The sequence below is a fragment of the Scyliorhinus torazame genome, chromosome 4, assembly GCF_047496885.1.
Source record: "Scyliorhinus torazame isolate Kashiwa2021f chromosome 4, sScyTor2.1, whole genome shotgun sequence".
Taxonomy (NCBI): Eukaryota; Metazoa; Chordata; class Chondrichthyes; order Carcharhiniformes; family Scyliorhinidae; genus Scyliorhinus; species Scyliorhinus torazame.
In genome coordinates, this window is record NC_092710.1 from 75,668,335 (window position 1) to 75,687,253 (window position 18,919).

Genomic DNA, 18,919 nt, shown 5'->3' on the forward strand with positions numbered 1-18,919 from the left:
TCCCCCTCCGATAGGGGAACAGACTGCCCAGTGTGTGTAAATGGGGAGAGGTGGGTGAGGGGGTAATCCCCCTCCGATAGGGGAATAGGCTGCCCAGTGTGTGTAAATGGGGAGAGGTGGGTGAGGGGGTTAATCCCCCTCCGATAGGGGAACAGACTGCCGAGTGTGTGTAAATGGGGAGTGGTGGGTGAAGGGGTTAATCCCCCTCCGATAGCGGAACAGACTGCCCAGTGTGTGTAAATGGGGAGAGGTGGGTGAGGGGGTTAATCCCCCTCCGAAAAAGGGAACAGGCTGCCCAGTGTGTGTAAATGGGGAGGGGTGGGTGAGGGGGTTAATCCCCCTCCGATAGGGGAACAGGCTGCCCAGTGTGAGAAAATGGGGAGAGGTGGGTGGGGGGGTTAATCAGCCTCCGGTGGGGGAAAAGGCTGCCCAGTGTGTGTAAATGGGGAGAGGTGGGTGAGGGGGTTAATCCCCCTCCGACAGGGGAACAGGCTGCCCAGTGTGTGTAAATGGGGAGAGGTGGGTGGGGGGGTTAATCCCCCTCCGATAGGGGAACAGGCTGCCCAGTCTGTGTAAATGGGGAGAGGTGGGTGAGGGGGTTAATCCCCTTCCGATAGGGCAACAGGCTGCCCAGTGTGTGTTAATGGGGAGAGGTGGGTGGGGGGGTTAATCCCCCTCCGATAGGGGAACAGGCTGCCCAGTGTGTGTAAATGGGGAGAGGTGGGTGAGGGGGTTAATCCCCCTCCGATAGGGGAACAGGCTGCCCAGTGTGTGTAAATGGGGAGAGGTGGGTGAGGGGGTTAATCCCCCTCCGATAGGGGAACAGGCTGCCCAGTGTGTGTAAATGGGGCGAGGTGGGTGAAGGTGTTAATCCCCCTCCGATAGGGGAACAGGCTGCCCAGTGTGTGTAAATGGGGAGAGGTGGGTGAGGGGGTTAAACCCCCTCCGATATGGGAACAGTCTGCCCAGTGTGTGTAAATGGGGAGAGGTGGGTGAGGGGTTAATCCCCCTCCGGTAGAGTAACAGGCGGCCCAGTCTGTGTAAATGGGGAGAGGTGGGTGAGGGGGTTAATCCCCCTCCGATAGGGGAACAGTCTGCCCAGTGTGTGTAAATGGGGAGAGGTGGGTGAGGGGGTTAATCCCCCTCCAATAGGGGAACAGGCTGCCCAGTGTGTGTAAATGGGGCGAGGTGGGTGAGGGGGTTAATCCCACTCCGATAGGGGAACAGCCTGCCCAGTGTGTGTAAATGGGGAGAGGTGGGTGAGGGGGTTAATCCCCCTCCGATAGGGGAACAGGCTGCCCAGTGTGTGTAAATGGGGAGAGGTGGGTGAGGGGGTAATCCCCCTCCGATAGGGGAACAGGCTGCCCAGTGTGTGTAAATGGGAAGAGTGGGTGAGGGGGTTAATCCCCCTCCGAAAGGGGAACAGACTGCCGAGTGTGTGTAAATGGGGAGTGGTGGGTGAAGGGGTTAATCCCCCTCCGATAGCGGAACAGACTGCCCAGTGTGTGTAAATGGGGAGAGGTGGGTGAGGGGGTTAATCCCCCTCCGAAAAAGGGAACAGACTGCCCAGTGTGTGTAAATGGGGAGGGGTGGGTGAGGGGGTTAATCCCCCTCCGATAGGGGAACAGGCTGCCCAGTGTGTGTAAATGGGGAGAGGTGGGTGAGGGGGTTAATCCCCCTCCGACAGGGGAACAGGCTGCCCAGTGTGTGTAAATGGGGAGAGGTGGGTGGGGTGGTTAATCCCCCTCCGATAGGGGAAAAGGCTGCACAGTGTGTGTAAATGGGGAGAGGTGGGTGAGGGGGTTAATCCCCCTCCGACAGGGGAACAGGCTGCCCAGTGTGTGTAAATGGGGAGAGGTGGGTGGTGGGCTTAATCCCCCTCCGATAGGGGAACAGGCTGCCCAGTGTGTGTAAATGGGTCGAGGTGGGTGAGGGGGTTAATCCCCCTCCGATAGGGGAACAGGCTGCCCAGTGTGTGTAAATGGGGAGAGGTGGGTGAGGGGGTTAATCCCCCTCCGATAGGGGAACAGGCTGCCCAGTGTGTGTAAATGGGGCGAGGTGGGTGAAGGTGTTAATCCCCCTCCGATAGGGGAACAGGCTGCCCAGTGTGTGTAAATGGGGCGAGGTGGGTGAAGGTGTTAATCCCCCTCCGATAGTGGAACAGGCTGCCCAGTGTGTGTAAATGGGGCGAGGTGGGTGAGGGGGTTAATCCCCCTCCGATAGGGGAACAGGCTGCCCAGTGTGTGTAAATGGGGAGAGGTGGGTGAGGGGGTTAATCCCCCTCCGATAGGGGAACAGGCTGCCCAGTCTGTGTAAATGGGGAGAGGTGGGTGAGGGGGTTAATCCCCCTCCGATATGGGAACAGTCTGCACAGTGTGTGTAAATGGGGAGAGGTGGGTGAGGGGGTTAATCCCCCTCCGATAGCGGAACAGACTGCCCAGTGTGTGTAAATGGGGAGGGGTGGGTGAGGGGGTTAATCCCCCTCCGATAGGGGAACAGGCTGCCCAGTGAGTGTAAATGGGGAGAGGTGGGTGGGGGGGTTAATCCCCGCCGATAGGGGAAAAGGCTGCCCAGTGTGTGTAAATGGGGAGAGGTGGGTGGGGGGGTTAATCCCCCTCCGATAGGGGAACAGGCTGCCCAGTGTGTGTAAATGGGGAGAGGTGGGTGAGGGGGTTAATCCCCCTCCGATAGGGGAACAGGCTGCCCAGTGTGTGTAAATGGGGAGAGGTGGCTGGGGGGGGGTTAATCCCCCTCCGATAGGGGAACAGGCTGCCCAGTGTGTGTAAATGGGGAGAGGTGGGTGAGGGGGTTAATCCCCCTCCGATAGTGGAACAGACTGCCCCGTGTGTGTGAATGGGGATAGGTGGGTGAGGGGGTTAATCCCCCTCCGATAGTGGAACAGACTGCCCAGTGTGTGTAAATGGGGAGTGGTGGGTGAAGTGTTAATCCCCCTCCGATAGCGGAACAGGCTGCCCAGTCTGTGTAAATGGGGAGAGGTGGGTGAGGGGGTTAATCCCCCTCCGATATGGGAACAATCTGCCCAGTGTGTGTAAATGGGGAGTGGTGGGTGAAGGGGTTAATCCCCCTCCGATAGCGGAACAGACTGCCCAGTGTGTGCAAATGGGGAGAGGTGGGTGAGGGGGTTAATCCCCCTCCGATAGGGGAACAGGCTGCCCAGTGTGTGTAAATGGGGAGAGGTGGGTGAGGGGGTTAATCCCCCTCCGATAGGGGAACAGGCTGCCCAGTGTGTGTAAATGGGGAGAGGTGGGTGAGGGGGTTAATCCCCCTCCGATAGGGGAACAGGCTGCCCAGTGTGTGTAAATGGGGAGAGGTGGGTGAGGGGGTTAATCCCCCTCCGAAAGGGGAACAGGCTGCCCAGTGTGTGTAAATGGGGCGAGGTGGGTGAGGGGGTTAATCCCCCTCCGATAGGGGAACAGGCTGCCCAGTGTGTGTAAATGGGGCGAGGTGAGTGAGGGGGTTAATCCCCCTACGATAGGGGAACAGGCTGCCCAGTGTGTGTAAATGGGGAGAGGTGGGTGAGGGGGTTAATCCACCTCCGATAGGGGAACAGGCTTCCCAGTGTGTGTAAATGGGGCGAGGTGGGTGAGGGGGTTAATCCCCTTCCGATAGGGGAAGAGGCTGCCCAGTGTGTGTAAATGGGGAGAGGTGGGTGAGGGGGTTAATCCCCCTCCGATAGGGGAACAGGCTGCCCAGTGTGTGTAAATGGGGGGAGGTCGGTGAGGGGGTTAATCCCCCTCCGATAGGGGAACAGGCTGCCCAGTGTGTGTAAATGGGGCGAGGTGGGTGAGGGGGTTAATCCCCCTCTGATAGGGGAACAGGCTGCCCAGTGTGTGTAAATGGGGAGAGGTGGGTGGGGGGGTTAATCCCCCTCCGATAGGGGAACAGGCTGCCCAGTGTGTGTAAATGGGGAGAGTTGGGTGAGGGGGTTAATCCCCCTCCGACAGGGGAACAGGCTGCCCAGTGTGTGTAAATGGGGAGAGGTGGGTGGTGGGCTTAATCCCCCTCCGATAGGGGAACAGGCTGCCCAGTGTGTGTAAATGGGTCGAGGTGGGTGAGGGGGTTAATCCCCCTCCGATAGGGGAACAGGCTGCCCAGTGTGTGTAAATGGGGAGAGGTGGGTGAGGGGGTTAATCCCCCTCCGATAGGGGAACAGGCTGCCCAGTGTGTGTAAATGGGGCGAGGTGGGTGAAGGTGTTAATCCCCCTCCGATAGGGGAACAGGCTGCCCAGTGTGTGTAAATGGGGCGAGGTGGGTGAAGGTGTTAATCCCCCTCCGATAGTGGAACAGGCTGCCCAGTGTGTGTAAATGGGGCGAGGTGGGTGAGGGGGTTAATCCCCCTCCGATAGGGGAACAGGCTGCCCAGTGTGTGTAAATGGGGAGAGGTGGGTGAGGGGGTTAATCCCCCTTCGATAGGGGAACAGGCTGCCCAGTCTATGTAAATGGGGAGAGGTGGGTGAGGGGGTTAATCCCCCTCCGATATGGGAACAGTCTGCACAGTGTGTGTAAATGGGGAGAGGTGGGTGAGGGGGTTAATCCCCCTCCGATAGCGGAACAGACTGCCCAGTGTGTGTAAATGGGGAGGGGTGGGTGAGGGGGTTAATCCCCCTCCGATAGGGGAACAGGCTGCCCAGTGAGTGTAAATGGGGAGAGGTGGGTGGGGGGGTTAATCCCCGCCGATAGGGGAAAAGGCTGCCCAGTGTGTGTAAATGGGGAGAGGTGGGTGGGGGGGTTAATCCCCCTCCGATAGGGGAACAGGCTGCCCAGTGTGTGTAAATGGGGAGAGGTGGGTGAGGGGGTTAATCCCCCTCCGATAGGGGAACAGGCTGCCCAGTGTGTGTAAATGGGGAGAGGTGGCTGGGGGGGGGTTAATCCCCCTCCGATAGGGGAACAGGCTGCCCCGTGTGTGTGAATGGGGATAGGTGGGTGAGGGGGTTAATCCCCCTCCGATAGCGGAACAGACTGCCCAGTGTGTGTAAATGGGGAGGGGTGGGTGAGGGGGTTAATCCCCCTCCGATAGGGGAACAGGCTGCCCAGTGAGTGTAAATGGGGAGAGGTGGGTGGGGGGGTTAATCCCCGCCGATAGGGGAACAGGCTGCCCGATATGTGTAAATGGAGAGAGGTGGGTGAAGTGTTAATCCCCCTCCGATAGCGGAACAGGCTGCCCAGTGTGTGTAAATGGGGAGAGGTGGGTGAGGGGGTTAATCCCCCTCCGATATGGGAACAGTCTGCACAGTGTGTGTAAATGGGGAGAGGTGGGTGAGGGGGTTAATCCCCCTCCGATAGCGGAACAGACTGCCCAGTGTGTGTAAATGGGGAGGGGTGGGTGAGGGGGTTAATCCCCCTCCGATAGGGGAACAGGCTGCCCAGTGAGTGTAAATGGGGAGAGGTGGGTGGGGGGGTTAATCCCCGCCGATAGGGGAAAAGGCTGCCCAGTGTGTGTAAATGGGGAGAGGTGGGTGAGGGGGTTAATCCCCCTCCGATAGGGGAACAGGCTGTCCAGTGTGTGTAAATGGGGAGAGGTGGGTGAGGGGGTTAATCCCCCTCCGATAGTGGAACAGACTGCCCCGTGTGTGTGAATGGGGATAGGTGGGTGAGGGGGTTAATCCCCCTCCGATAGTGGAACAGACTGCCCAGTGTGTGTAAATCGGGAGAGGTGGGTGAGGGGGTTAATCCCCCTCCGATAGGGGAACAGGCTGCCCTGTGTGTGTAAATGGGGAGAGGTGGGTGAAGTGTTAATCCCCCTCCGATAGCGGAACAGGCTGCCCAGTCTGTGTAAATGGGGAGAGGTGGGTGAGGGGGTTAATCCCCCTCCGATATGGGAACAATCTGCCCAGTGTGTGTAAATGGGTTGAGGTGGGTGAGGGGGTTAATCCCCCTCCGATAGGGGAACAGACTGCCAAGTGTGTGTAAATGGGGAGTGGTGGGTGAGGGGGTTAATCCCCCTCCGATAGGGGAACAGGCTGCCCAGTGTGTGTAAATGGGGAGAGGTGGGTGAGGGGGTTAATCCCCCTCCAATAGGGGAACAGGCTGCCCAGTGTGTGTAAATGGGAAGAGGTGGGTGGGGGGGTTAATCACCCTCCGATAGGGGAAAAGGCTGCCCAGTGTGTGTAAATGGGGAGAGGTGGGTGGGGGGGTTAATCACCCTCCGATCGGGGAAAAGGCTGCCCAGTGTGTGTAAATGGGGAGAGGTGGGTGAGGGGGTTAATCCCCCTCCGATAGGGGAACAGGCTGCCCAGTGTGTGTAAATGGGGAGAGGTGGGTGGTGGGGTTAATCCCCCTCCGATATGGGAACAGGCTGCCCAGTGTGTGTAAATGGGGAGAGGTGGGTGAGGGGGTTAATCCACCTCCGATAGGGGAACAGGCTTCCCAGTGTGTGTGAATGGGGCGAGGTGGGTGAGGGGGTTAATCCCCTTCCGATAGGGGAAGAGGCTGCCCAGTGTGTGTAAATGGGGAGAGGTGGTTGGGGGGTTAATCCCCCTCCGATAGGGGAACAGGCTGCCCAGCGTGTGTAAATGGGGAGAGGTCGGTGAGGGGGTTAATCCCCCTCCGATAGGAGAACAGGCTGCCCAGTGTGTGTAAATGGGGCGAGGTGGGTGAGGGGGTTAATCCCCCTCTGATAGGGGAACAGGCTGCCCAGTGTGTGTAAATGGGGAGAGGTGGGTGGGGGGGTTAATCCCCCTCCGATAGGGGAACAGGCTGCCCAGTGTGTGTAAATGGGGAGAGGTGGGTGAGGGGGTTAATCCCCCTCCGATATGGGAACAGTCTGCACAGTGTGTGTAAATGGGGAGAGGTGGGTGAGGGGGTTAATCCCCCTCCGATAGGGGAACAGGCTGCCCAGTGTGTGTAAATCGGGAGAGGTGGGTGAGGGGGTTAATCCCCCTCCGATAGGGGAACAGGCTGCCCAGTCTGTGTAAATGGGGAGAGGTGGGTGAGGGGGTTAATCCCCCTCCGATATGGGAACAGTCTGCACAGTGTGTGTAAATGGGGAGAGGTGGGTGAGGGGGTTAATCCCCCTCCGATAGCGGAACAGACTGCCCAGTGTGTGTAAATGGGGAGGGGTGGGTGAGGGGGTTAATCCCCCTCCCAGAGGAGAACAGGCTGCCCAGTGTGTGTAAATGGGGAGGGGTGGGTGAGGGGGTTAATCCCCCTCCGATAGGGGAACAGGCTGCCCAGTGTGTGTAAATGGGGAGAGGTGGGTGGGGGGGTTAATCCCCCTCCGATAGGGGAACAGGCTGCCCAGTGTGTGTAAATGGGGAGAGGTGGGTGAGGGGGTTAATCCCTCTCCGATAGGGGAAAAGGCTGCCCAGTGTGTGTAAATGGGGAGAGGTGGGTGAGGGGGTTAATCCCCCTCCGATAGGGGAACAGGCTGCCCAGTGTGTGTAAATGGGGAGAGGTGGGTGAGGGGGTTAATCCCCCTCCGATAGGGGAACAGGCTGCCCAGTGTGTGTAAATGGGGAGAGGTGGCTGGGGGGGGGTTAATCCCCTTCCGATAGGGGAACAGGCTGCCCAGTGTGTGTAAATGGGGAGAGGTGGGTGAGGGGGTTAATCCCCCTCCGATAGTGGAACAGACTGCCCAGTGTGTGTAAATGGGGATAGGTGGGTGAGGGGGTTAATCCCCCTCCGATAGGGGAACAGACTGCCCAGTTTGTGTAAATGGAGAGATGTGTGTGAGTGGGTTAATCCCCCTCCGATAGGGGAACAGGCTGCCCAGTGTGTGTAAATGGGGAGAGGTGGGTGAAGTGTTAATCCCCCTCCGATAGCGGAACAGGCTGCCCAGTCTGTGTAAATGGGGAGAGGTGGGTGAGGGGGTTAATCCCCCTCCGATAGGGGAACAGACTACCCAGTGTGTGTAAATGGGGAGAGGTGGGTGAGGGGTTAATCCCCCTCCGATAGGGGAACAGGCTGCCCAGTGTGTGTAAATGGGAAGAGGTGGGTGAGGGGGTTAATCCCCCTTTGATAGGGGAACAGACTGCCAAGTGTGTGTAAATGGGGAGTGGTGGGTGGGGGGGTTAATCCCCCTCCGATAGGGGAAAAGGCTGCCCAGTGTGTGTAAATGGGGAGAGGTGGGTGAGGGGGTTAATCCCCCTCCGATAGGGGATCCGGCTGCCCAGTGTGTGTAAATGGGGAGAGGTGGGTGAGGGGGTTAATCCCCCTCCGATAGGGGAACCGGCTGCCCAGTGTGTGTAAATAGGGAGAGGTGGGTGAGGGAGTTAATCCCCCTCCGATAGGGGAACAGGCTGCCCAGTGTGTGTAAATGGGGAGAGGTGGGTGGTGGGGTTAATCCCCCTCCGATAGGGGAACAGGCTGCCCAGTGTGTGTAAATGGGGTGAGGTGGGTGAGGGGGTTAATCCCCCTCCGATAGGGGAACAGGCTGCCCAGTGTGTGTAAATGGGGAGAGGTGGGTGAGGGGGTTAATCCCCCTACGATAGGGGAACAGGCTGCCCAGTGTGTGTAAATGGGGCGAGGTGAGTGAGGGGGTTAATCCCCCTACGATAGGGGAACAGGCTGCCCAGTGTGTGTAAATGGGGAGAGGTGGGTGAGGGGGTTAATCCACCTCCGATAGGGGAACAGGCTTCCCAGTGTGTGTAAATGGGGCGAGGTGGGTGAGGGGGTTAATCCCCTTCCGATAGGGGAAGAGGCTGCCCAGTGTGTGTAAATAGGGAGAGGTGGGTGAGGGGGTTAATCCCCCTCCGATAGAGGAACAGGCTTCCCAGTGTGTGTAAATGGGGAGAGGTGGGTGAGGGGGTTAATCCCCCTCTGATAGGGGAACAGGCTGCCCAGTGTGTGTAAATGGGGAGAGGTGGGTGGGGGGGTTAATCCCCCTCCGATAGGGGAACAGGCTGCCCAGTGTGTGTAAATGGGGAGAGGTGGGTGAGGGGGTTAATCCCCTCGGATAGGGGAACAGGCTGCCCAGTGTGTGTAAATGGGGAGAGGTGGGTGAGGGGATTAATCCCCCTCCGATAGGGGAACAGGCTGCCCAGTGTGTGTAAATGGGGAGAGGTGGGTGAGGGGGTTAATCCCCCTCCGATAGGGGAACAGGGTGCCCAGTGCGTGTAAATGGGGAGAGGTGGGTGAGGGGGTTAATCCCCCTCCGATAGCGGAACAGGCTGCCCAGTGTGTGTAAATGGGGAGAGGTGGGTGAGGGGGTTAATCCCCCTCCGATAGGGGAACATGCTGCCCAGTGTGTGTAAATGGGGAGAGGTGGGTGAGGGGGTTAATCCCCCTCCGATAGGGGAACAGGCTGCCCAGTGTCTGTAAATGGGGAGAGGTGGGTGAGGGGGTTAATCCCCCTCCGATAGGGGAACAGGCTGCCCAGTGTGTGTAAATGGGGAGAGGTGGGTGAGGGAGTTAATCCCCCTCCGATAGGGGAACAGGCTGCCCTGTGTGTGTAAATGGGGAGACGTGGGTGGGGGGGTTAATCCCCCTCTGATAGGGGAACAGACTGCCCAGTGTGTGTAAATGGGGAGAGGTGGGTGAGGGGGTTAATCCCCCTCCGATAGGGGAACAGGCTGCCCAGTGTCTGTAAATGGGGAGAGGTGGGTGAGGGGGTTAATCCCCCTCCGATAGGGGAACATGCTGCCCAGTGTGTGTAAATGGGGAGGGGTGGGTGAGGGGGTTAATCCCCCTCTGATAGGGGAACAGGCTGCCCAGTGTGTGTAAATGGGGAGAGGTGGGTGGGGGTTTAATCCCCCTCCGATAGGGGAAAAGGCTGCCCAGTGTGTGTAAATGGGGAGAGGTGGGTGGGGGGGTTAATCCCCCTCCGATAGGGGAAAAGGCTGCCCAGTGTGTGTAAATGGGGAGAGGTGGGTGAGGGGGTTAATCCCCCTCCGATAGGGGAACAGGCTGCCCAGTGTGTGTAAATGGGGCGAGGTGGGTGAGGGGGTTAATCCCCCTCCGATAGGGGAACAGTCTGCCCAGTGTGTGTAAATGGGGAGAGGTGGGTGAGGGGGTTAATCCCCCTCCGATAGGCGAACAGGCTGCCCAGTCTGTGTAAATGGGGAGAGGTGGGTGAGGGGGTTAATCCCCCTCCGATAGAGGAACAGGCTTCCCAGTGTGTGTAAATGGGGCGAGGTGGGTGAGGGGGTTAACCCCCCTCCGATAGGGGAACAGGCTGCCTAGTGTGTGTAAATGGGGAGAGGTGGGTGAGGGGGTTAATCCCCCTCCGATAGGGGAACAGGCTTCCCAGTGGGTGTAAATGGGGAGACGTGGGTGAGGGGGTTAATCCCCCTCCGATAGGGGAACAGGCTGCCCTGTGGGTGTAAATGGGGAGAGGTGGGTGAGGCGGTTAATCCCCCTCCGATAGGGGAACAGGCTGCCCAGTGTGTGTAAATGGGGAGAGGTGGGTGAGGGGGTTAATCCCCCTCCGATAGGGGAACAGGCTGCCCAGTGTGTGTAAATGGGGAGAGGTGGGTGAGGGGGTTAATCCCCCTCCGATAGAGGAACAGGCTGCCCAGTGTGTGTAAATGGGGAGAGGTGAGTGAGGGGGTTAATCCCCCTCCGATAGGGGAACAGGCTGCCCAGTGTGTGTAAATGGGGAGAGGTGGGTGAAGGGGTTAATCCCCCTCCGATAGGGGAACAGGCTGCCCAGTGTGTGTAAATGGGGAGAGGTGGGTGAGGGGGTTAATCCCCCTCCGATAGGGGAACAGACTGCCCAGTGTGTGTAATTTGGGAGAGGTGGGTGAGAGTGTTAATCCCCCTCCGATAGGGGAACAGGCTGCCCAGTGTGTGTAAATGGGGAGAGGTGGATGAAGGGGTTAATCCCCCTCCGATAGGGGAACAGGCTGCCCAGTGTGTGTAAATGGGGAGAGGTGGCTGGGGGGGTTATTCCCCCTCCGATAGGGGAACAGGCTGCCCAGTGTGTGTAAATGGGGAGGGGTGGGTGAGGGGGTTAATCCCCCTCCGATAGGGGAACAGGCTGCCCAGTGTGTGTAAATGGTGAGAGGTGGGTGTGGGGGTTAATCCCCCTCCGATAGGGGAACAGGCTGCCCAGTGTGTGTAAATGGAGAGAGGTGGGTGAGGGGGTTAATCCCCCTCCGATAGGGGAACAGGCTGCCCAGTCTGTGTAAATGGAGAGACGTGGGTGAGGGGGTTAATCACCCTCCGATAGGGGAACAGACTGCCCAGTGTGTGTGAATGGGGAGAGGTGGGTGAGGGGGTTAATCCCCCTCCGATAGGGGAACAGGCTGCCCAGTGTGTGTAAATGGGGAGAGGTGGGTGAGGGGGTTAATCTCCCTCCGATATGGGAACAGGCTGCTCAGTGTGTGTAAATGGGGAGAGGTGGGTGAGGGGGTTAATCCCCCTCCGATAGGGGAACAGGCTGCCCAGTGTGTGTAAATGGGGAGAGGTGGGTGAGGGGGTTAATCTCCCTCCGATATGGGAACAGGCTGCTCAGTGTGTGTAAATGGGGAGAGGTGGGTGAGGGGGTTAACCCCTCTCCGATAGGGGAACAGGCTGCCCAGTGTGTGTAAATGGGGAGAGGTGGGCGAGGGGCTTAATCCCCCTCCGATAGGAGAACAGGCTGCCCAGTGTGTGTAAATGGGGAGAGGTGGGTGAGGGGGTTAATCCCCCTCCGATAGGGGAACAGGCTGCCCAGTGTGTGTAAATGGGGAGAGTTGGGTGAGGGGGTTAGTCCCCCTCCGATAGGGGAACAGGCTGCCCAGTGTGTGTAAATGGGGAGGGGCGGGTGAGGGGGTTAATCCCCCTCCGTTAGGGGAACAGGCTGCCCAGTGTGTGTAAATGGGGAGAGGTGGGCGAGGGGATTAATCCCCCTACGATAGGGGAACAGGCTGCCCAGTGTGTGTAAATGGGGAGGGGTGGGTGAGGGGGCTAATCCCCCTCGGATAGGGGAACAGGCTGCCCAGTGTGTGTAAATGGGGAGAGGTGGGCGAGGGGGTTAATCCCCCTCCGATAGGGGAACAGGCTGCCCAGTGTGTGTAAATGGGGAGAGGTGGGTGAGGGGGTTAATCCCCATCTGCTAGGGGAACAGGCTGCCCAGTGTGTGTAAATGGGGAGAGGTGGGCGAGGGGGTTAATCCCCCTCCGATAGGGGACAGACTGCCCAGTGTGTGTAAATGGGGAGAGGTGGGTGATGGAGTTAATCCCCCTCTGATAGGGGAACAGACTGCCCAGGGAGTGTAAATGGGGAGAGGTGGGGGAAGGGGTTAATCCCCCTCCGATAGGGGAACAGGCTGCCCAGTGTGTGTAAATGGGGAGAGGTGGGGGAAGGGGTTAATCCCCCTCCGATAGGGGAACAGGCTGCCCAGTGTGTGTAAATGGGGAGAGGGTGGGTGAGAGGGTTAATCCCCCTCCGATAGAGGAACAGGCTGCCCAGTGTGTGTAAATGGGGAGAGGTGGGTGAGGGGGTTAATCCCCCTCCGATAGGGGAACAGGCTGCCCAGTGTGTGTAAATGGGGAGAGGTGGGTGAGGGGGTTAATCCCCCTCCGATAGGGGAACAGGCTATCCAGTGTGTGTAAATGGGGAGAGGTGGGTGAGGGGGTTAATCCCCCTCCGATAGGGGAACAGGCTGCCCAGTGTATGTAAATGGGGAGAGGTGGGTGAGGGGGTTAATCCCCCTCCGATAGGGGAACAGGCTGCCCAGTGTGTGTAAATGGGGAGAGGTGGGTGAGGGGGTTAATCCCCCTCCGATAGGGGAACAGGCTATCCAGTGTGTGTAAATGGGCTGGGTGAGGGGGTTAATCCCCCTCCGATAGGGGAACAGGCTGCCCAGTGTGTGTAAATGGGGAGAGGTGGGTGAGGGGGTTAATCCCCCTCCGATAGGGGAACAGGCTGCCCAGTGTGTGTAAATGGGGAGAGGTGGGTGAGGGGGTTAATCCCCCTCCGATAGGGGAACAGGCTGCCCAGTGTGTGTGAATGGGGAGAGGTGGGTGAGGGGGTTAATCCCCCTCCGATAGGGGAACAGGATGCCCAGTGTGTGTAAATGGGGAGAGGTGGGTGAGGGGGTTAATCCCCCTCCGATAGGGGAACAGACTGCCCAGTGTGTGTAAATGGGGAGAAGTGGGTGGGGGGGTTAATCCCCCTCCGATAGGGGAACAGGCTGCCCAGTGTGTGTAAATGGGGAGAGGTGGGTTAGGGGGTTAATCCCCCTCCGATAGGGGAACAGGCTGCCCAGTGTGTGTAAATGGGGAGAGGTGGGTGAGGGGGTTAATCTCCCTCCGATATGGGAACAGGCTGCTCAGTGTGTGTAAATGGGGAGAGGTGGGCGAGAGGGTTAGTCCCCCTCCGATAGGGGAACAGGTTGTCCAGTGTGTGTAAATGGGGCGAGGTGGGTGAGGGGGTTAATCCCCCTCCGATAGGGGAACAGGCTGCCCAGTGTGTGTAAATGGGGCGAGGTGGGTGAGGGGGTTAATCCCCCTCCGATGGGGGAACAGGCTGCCCAGTGTGTGTAAATGGGGCGAGGTGGGTGAGGGGGTTAATCCCCCTCCGATGGGGGAACAGGCTGCCCAGTGTGTGTAAATGGGGAGAGGTGGGTGAGGGGTTAATCTCCCTCCGATAGGGGAATAGGCTGCCCAGTGTGTGTAAATGGGGAGAGGTGGGTGAGGGGGTTAATCCCCCTCCGATAGGGGAACAGGCTGCCCAGTGTGTGTAAATGGGGAGAGGTGGGTGAGAGGGTTAATCCCCCTCCGATAGGGGAACAGGCTGCCCAGTGTGTGTAAATGGGGAGAGGTGGGTGAGAGGGTTAATCCCCCTCTGATAGGGGAACAGGCTGCCCAGTGTGTGTAAATGGGGAGAGGTGGGTGAGGGGGTTAATCCCCTTCCGATAGGGGAACAGGCTGCACAGTGTGTGTAAATGGGGAGAGGTGGGTGAGTGGGTTAATCCCCCTCCGATAGGGGAACAGGCTGCCCCGTGTGTGTAAATGGGGAGAGGTGGGTGAGAGGGTTAATCCCCCTCTGATCGGGGAACAGACTGCCCAGTGTGTGTAAATTGGGAGACGTGGGTGAGGGGGTTAATCCCCCTCCGATAGGGGAACAGGCTGCCCAGTGTGTGTAAATGGGGAGAGGTGGGTGAGGGGGTTAATCCCCCTCTGATCGGGGAACAGGCTGCCCAGTGTGTGTAAATGGGGAGAGGTGGGCGAGGGGGTTAATCCCCCTCCGATAGGGGAACAGACTGCCCAGTGTGTGTAAATGGGGAGAGGTGGGGGAAGGGGTTAATCCCCCTCCGATAGGGGAACAGACTGCCCACTGTGTGTAAATGGCGCGAGGTGGGTGAGGGGGTTAATCCCCCTCCAATAGGGGAACAGGCTGCCCAGTGTGTGTAAATGGGGAGAGGTGGGGGAAGGGGTTAATCCCCCTCCGATAGGGGAACAGGCTGCCCAGTGTGTGTAAATGGGGAGAGGTGGGTGAGAGGGTTAATCCCCCTCCGATAGGGGAACAGACTGCCCAGTGTGTGTAAATGGGGAGAGGTGGGGGAAGGGGTTAATCCCCCTCCGATAGGGGAACAGACTGCCCACTGTGTGTAAATGGCGCGAGGTGGGTGAGGGGGTTAATCCCCCTCCAATAGGGGAACAGGCTGCCCAGTGTGTGTAAATGGGGAGAGGTGGGGGAAGGGGTTAATCCCCCTCCGATAGGGGAACAGGCTGCCCAGTGTGTGTAAATGGGGAGAGGTGTGTGAGAGGGTTAATCCCCCTCTGATCGGGGAACAGGCTTCCCAGTGTGTGTAAATGGGGAGAGGTGGGCGAGGGGGTTAATCCCCCTCCGATAGGGGAACAGACTGCCCAGTGTGTGTAAATGGGGAGAGGTGGGGGAAGGGGCTAATCCCCCTCTGATAGGGGAACAGACTGCCCACTGTGTGTAAATGGCGCGAGGTGGGTGAGGGGGCTAATCCCCCTCCAATAGGGGAACAGGCTGCCCAGTGTGTGTAAATGGGGAGAGGTGGGGGAAGGGGTTAATCCCCCTCCGATAGGGGAACAGGCTGCCCAGTGTGTGTAAATGGGGAGAGGTGGGTGAGAGGGTTAATCCCCCTCCGATAGGGGAACAGGCTGCCCAGTGTGTGTAAATGGGGAGAGGTGGGTGAGGGGGTTTATCCCCCTCCGAAAAGGGAACAGACTGCCCATGTGTGTAAATGGGGAGAGGTGGGTGAGGGGGTTAATCCCCCTCCGATAGGGGAACAGACTGCCCAGTGTGTGTAAATGGGGAGAGGTGGGTGAGAGGGTTAATCCCCCTCCGATAGGGGAACAGGCTGCCCAGTGTGTGTAAATGGGGAGAGGAGGTTGAGGGGGTTAATCCCCCTCCGATAGGGGAACTGGCTGCCCAGTGTGTGTAAATGGGGAGAGGTGGGTGAGGGGGTTAATCTCCCTCCGATAGGGGAATCGGCTGCCCAGTGTGTGTAAATGGGGAGAGCTGGGTGAGGGGGTTAATCCCCCTCCGATAGGGGAACAGGCTGCCCAGTGTGTGTAAATGGGGAGAGGTGGGTGAGAGGGTTAATCCCCCTCCGATAGGGGAACAGGCTGCCCAGTGTGTGTAAATGGGGAGAGGTGGGTGAGAGGGTTAATCCCCCTCTGATAGGGGAACAGGCTGCCCAGTGTGTGTAAATGGGGAGAGGTGGGTGAGGGGGTTAATCCCCCTCCGATAGGGGAACAGGCTGCCCAGTGTGTGTGTGGCACCGACAATATGACACGAGGCAGGTTGAGGTAATGTCAATTGAAGGCTTTATTAAGCAGAACTTTATCCCCAGCAGCGTGGTTACAGAATGCAGCTGCTGAGGGAAATGGAGGGAAAAACTGAGTTCTTATACCGGCATTTCTGGGTGGAGTCCAGTCGGTGGCAGATCCTATCAGGACCTGGCATCCCTCCACCAATACCCTGTCGACACGTGGTGTACCGTATTACCCCTAATACATACCACCACATTCACACCTTGTTGAAAAAAACCCGACGGGATGGTGGTTCGCATGGTGGTAGGGGTTTACAGAGTCGGTACTGTGCCGTAACTTTGAACAAAACACAAAATTATCGCTTCAACTGGGCCAACGGGCCAAACAGGGTCGGCATGATGCCATAACTATAACAAGACACAATAACTGAAAACATTGAGAGTTAAAGTGATTCGATGAGCCGGATGGGCGCCCTGGTTGTCCTTTCCGATCGTCTCGGGCGTGGTGGTGATGGCGCTGGCTCGGGTCCCGTCGACTCTGGGAGCGTAGCGCTGTCCCCTGTGTCCTTACTCCTGGGCGGGTCTGGGAGGAGAACCGAACCCCCCGGGAAGGGGGTGGCTGCGGGATGAACCGGCGGGAGTGAGGAGGTGGTGATTGGCGTTGGGGGTGTGTGGGTAGCTCCGGCGGGCGCCAGGTCTCGCAGGGAGACCGTGTCCTGTCGCCCATCGGGGTACTCCACATAGGCGTATTGCGAGTTGGCGTGAAGGAGATGCACCCGTTCCACCAACGGATCTGACTTGTGCGCCTGCACATGTTTCCGGAGCAGAATGGGTCCCGGAGCTGCTAGCCAGGTCGGAAGTGGCGTTCCAGAGGAGGACTTCCTAGGAAAGAGGAGGAGGCGCTCGTGAGGCGTTTGATTCGTGGTGGTGCACAGCAGGGACCGGATAGAGTGAAGGGCATCCGGGTGGACTTCCTCCCAGCCGGAAATTGGGAGGTTCCTAGACTGGAGGGCCAGCAGGACGGCCTTCCAGACCGTTCCATTCTCCCTTTCTACCTGCCCGTTCCCCCGGGGGTTATAACTGGTCGTCCTGCTCGAGGCTATGCCCCTGCTGAGCAGGAATTGATGCAGTTCGTCACTCATAAAGGAGGACCCCCTGTCGCTATGGATATAGTCGGGGCAACCGAACAGTGTAAAAATGGTACCGAAGGCTTTAATGACCGTGGTCGCTGTCATGTCGGGGCAGGGGATGGCGAAAGGGAAACGGGAGTATTCGTCAACGACGTTTAGGAAGTACGCGTTGCGATCGGTGGAGGGGAGGGGACCTTTGAAATCCAAACTGAGGCGTTCAAAGGGTCGAGAGGCCTTAACCAGGTGCGCTCTATCTGGCCTGAAAAAGTGCAGTTTGCACTCAGCGCAGTTCTGGCAGTTTCTGGTGACTGTTCAGACGTCCTCGACGGAGTAAGGGAGGTTGCGGGCCTTAAGGAAGTGGTAGAAACTAGTGACCCCCGGGTGGCAGAGGTCCTCATGGAGGGCTTGTAGACGGTCCACTTGTACATTGGCACATGTGCCGCGAGATAGGGCATCGGATGGCTCGTTCAGCTTTCCGGGACGATACAAGATCTCATAATTGAAGGTGGAGAGCTCGATCCTCCACCGCAAGATCTTGTCGTTCTTGATCTTGCCCCGCTGTGCATTATCGAACATGAAGGCAACTGACCGTTGGTCAGTGAGGAGAGTGAATCTCCTACCGGCCAGGTAATGCCTCCAGTGTCGCACAGCTTCCACTATGGCTTGTGCCTCCTTTTCCACTGAGGAGTGGCGGATTTCTGAAGCGTGGAGGGTTCGGGAGAAGAAGGCCACGGGTCTGCCTGCTTGGTTGAAGGTGGCCGCCAGAGCTACATCCGATGCGTCGCTCTCGACCTGGAAGGGGAGGGACTCGTCGATGGCGCGCATCGTGGCCTCTGCGATATCCGTTTTGATGCGGCTAAAGGCCTGGCATGCCTCTGTCGTCAGGGGAAAAGTAGTGGACTGGATTAGTGCACGGGCCTTGTCTGCGTACTGGGGGACCCACTGGGCGTAATAAGAAAAGAAGCCCAGGCAACGTTTCAGGGCTTTGGCACACTGGGGGAGAGGGAACTCCATGAGGGGGCGCATGCGTTCAGGGTCGGGGCCTATCACTCCATTACGCACTACGTAGCCCAGGATGGCTAGACGATCGGTGCGGAACATGAATTTTCTTTGTTGTATGTGAGGTTCAGGGCGTGAGCGGTCTGGAGGAATTTTTGGAGGTTGGCGTCGTGGTCCTGCTGGTCGTGGCCGCAGATGGTGACGTTGTCGAGATACGGGAACGTGGCCCGTAAACCGTGCTGGTCAACCATTCGGTCCATCTCTCGTTGGAAGACCGAGACTCCGTTCGTGACGCCGAATGGAACCCTTAAAAAGTGGTATAACCGCCCGTCTGCTTCGAAGGCAGTATAGTTGCGGTCACCGGGACGGATGGGGAGCTGGTGGTAGGCGGACGTGAGGTCCACGGTGGAAAAGACCTTGTACTGTGCAATCCGATTGACCATGTCGGATATGGGGGGGAGAGGGTACGCATCTAGCTGAGTGTACCTATTGATGGTTTGACTATAGTCTACGACCATCCTCGGTTTCTCCCCGATCTTAACAACTACCACCTGGGCTCTCCAGGGACTGTTGCTAGCCTGGATGATGCCTTCCCTCAGCAGCCGCTGGACTTCGGACCTGATAAATGCTCGGTCCTGGGCGCTGTACCGTCTGCTCCTTGTGGCGACGGGTTTGCAATCCGGTGTGAGGTTCGCAAACAAGGAAGGCGGTTCAACCTTGAGGGTCGCGAGGCCGCAGACAGTCAGTGGGGGTATAGGGCCGCCAAATTTAAATGTTAAACTCTGGAGGTTGCATTGGAAGTCCAACCCTAGGAGTGTGGGCGCACAGAGATGGGGGAGGACATACAGCCGGTAATTTTGGAACTCCCTCCCCTGCACCGTTAGGTTAGCGATGCAGAACCCCGTGATCTGAACGGAGTGGGATCCCGCCGCCAGGAACATTTTCTGGGTGCTTGGCCGAATTACGGGGGTACAGCGCCTTACCGTGTCCAGATGGATGAAGCTCTCCGTGCTCCCAGAGTCGATAAGACACGGCGTCTCGTAGCCATTCACTAGGACTGCAGTGATTGCAGTCTGGAGCGTCCGGGGTCGCGACTGGTCGAGGGTCGTCGAAGCCAGACGTGGTTGTTGAAGTTGAGCATCGTAATCAGGCAGTATGT